This window comes from Cricetulus griseus, chromosome 10 (assembly GCF_003668045.3).
Source record: "Cricetulus griseus strain 17A/GY chromosome 10, alternate assembly CriGri-PICRH-1.0, whole genome shotgun sequence".
Classification (NCBI taxonomy): Eukaryota; Metazoa; Chordata; class Mammalia; order Rodentia; family Cricetidae; genus Cricetulus; species Cricetulus griseus.
The window spans coordinates 5,287,752-5,289,944 of record NC_048603.1 but is presented as its reverse complement, the minus strand read 5'-3'; the positions used below and the strand labels follow the sequence as shown (position 1 = coordinate 5,289,944).

At 42.2% G+C, this 2,193-nt stretch overlaps 1 pseudogene; it reads left to right on the top strand.

Annotated features, from left to right (window-relative positions):
• Positions 1-888: 888 nt before the first annotated feature.
• Positions 889-1,299, top strand: LOC100752588 (annotated as a pseudogene).
• Positions 1,300-2,193: the final 894 nt, after the last annotated feature.

Here is a 2,193-nt window from a genome sequence, read left to right as displayed (position 1 = left end):
ATAGAAATTAAAAAATAAACTAATGGAGCATGGCATTAAATTTGGTGGGCAGTAACTCCAAAGAGTTCCTGGTGAGTTAGATGATGCTGTAATCAATGGCCATCTGGTGATTGTTTACAAGATGAATTATACAGGGATCTTTGGATTTAATGAGTTGGTAGGACTAAGAATCTACAAAATGTTCTCCACATGTATTACGTTTAGACAGGCTTCTAATTTCATGCAAAAAATTTTACTGATATGTAGATATCATCATATACTCCCTTTTAACTGTTTCATGGTTACTATGTCATTCTTGTCGGATCAAATATTGCTATAAAATTTTGTTTATAGATAGAATTGAGAAGGCAGGTTGTATATACAAATAATGAAAAATTATAATCCTTCTTCTAAAAGCTCCATTACAAGTAATATATGCCTCCAAAGTTAAATTAGTAATATTGGCAATCTGCTAATGAGGTTTAGTATTGAAAAATAGATTAAGGGAACACTAACTTATTGAGATGTGTATTTCATTCATTTCCTTCTTTTTAGAAATTATTTCACTCTCTCTGCTAGAAAAAAGATGCCAATTTTCCCTTTTGAATTAAAATTCATACTTAATATGCTTGTGTGGCTTGTGTACTGATACAAACAAAAGCCACATTTTCTTAGGACATAACTTGAAAGTTTATTAGTGCCCTTTCACTCACTGATTGGGAGTTAACAAATGAACAAAATGAACTCAGGAAAGTTTACATAAATATCACAAGACATGAACCAAATTTCACTTTCTCACGGCTATTTCAATTAAATAATATTGCCATTAATGTCTTTTTTTCTGTTGGGACTTACCGTTTTCATTGGACAACAAAAAATGGGTCTCGGTCCCCCATGCCAGCACTCAGCATGGCCCAGAACAGGGAGCCCCGAGGCGCCATCAAGGCTGAGCTGGACCCCGTGGAGTGCACACCCTCCGCAAGCGACTTCCCCACCGCCTGCCCCGGAGGCCCAATGACATTTATGTCAACATGAAGACGGGCTTTAAGTGCCAGCTCGCCCGCTGCCAAAAGCTGCTGGACGGTGGCAGCAAGGGGCAGAGCGCCTGCGCTGAGATCTACATCCAGGGCTTGGGTGTGGCCATTAACCGCGCCATCAACATCGCCCCGCAGCTGCAGGCGGGCAGCTTTGGGTCCCTCCAGGTGGCTGCCAACACCATGGAGCTGGTGGATGAGCTGGAACCAGAGACTGACTCTCGAGACCAGGATCCAGCACAACTCTGCCATCCACATCCGGGTCTTCAGGGTCGCGCCTAAGTAGATGGAATGAAGCCAACTGTCATCCACCAACTCCTCTGAGCACACATCCCGGCGTCAAGTGGCTGAGGTTCCTGCTAGTTCACAGGACTCTTGTTCTGGTATGGACCTGTTGTCAGAGTCTTGTAAGAAAAAAAACGTGTTACCTCAGCCTAGAGGACGGTAAAGGAGCCCAAGAAAAGAATCAAATTGCGTTGGTGCCAGGGGAAAACATAAATGGGTCTCCTTCCTGCAAGAAACTTTCCTTCCCTCTTCAGCAGCCATTTGTTGATACAGTTCTTTTTCTAGGAATGGGATGCTGTGATATTTTTTTTCCTTTCTACATTTGCAAGCTGTTCATGATGTTGCTATTGTTTATGAGTCACTCACTACCTAGGAGAGATTATTTCCTACCATCCTGGCTTTCACAATCCTTCCTTCCCCTCTTTTGGGAGTTCCCAGAACCATTGGTGCTGATGCTATGTGGAAGCTGTATCTTTTGGGGCTGGGCTCACACAATGCCTGCATCTCAACACTGAATCCAGTTGTGGTTTTACATGATGGCCTTCATTTTCAGGAAAGAGATGCCTTTTTGATAAGGGGTGACAAGCTAGACGTATCCATTTATGTAAGGATAATATTTAGAACTAAGGGTATTAAGGTAGTATTGTGTAGGTCTAGCCAAGTGGCAGTTACAGAATATTTTCTAGTATCCATGTCCTTAGGACTTCACTGTCCCTGGGAAATTGACTCTGTTTCTAATATGATGCACCGTTTTCCTCATGCTGAACTGCACCTAACTAAATACATTTTGACAGCTGTCAGTTACCGACAACATGGGAGTGCCACATATGGATCTTTTATGAATATCTTGCCATGATGTCTCACAGAGGTAGGTCTATCATACCAAAGGAAGTAC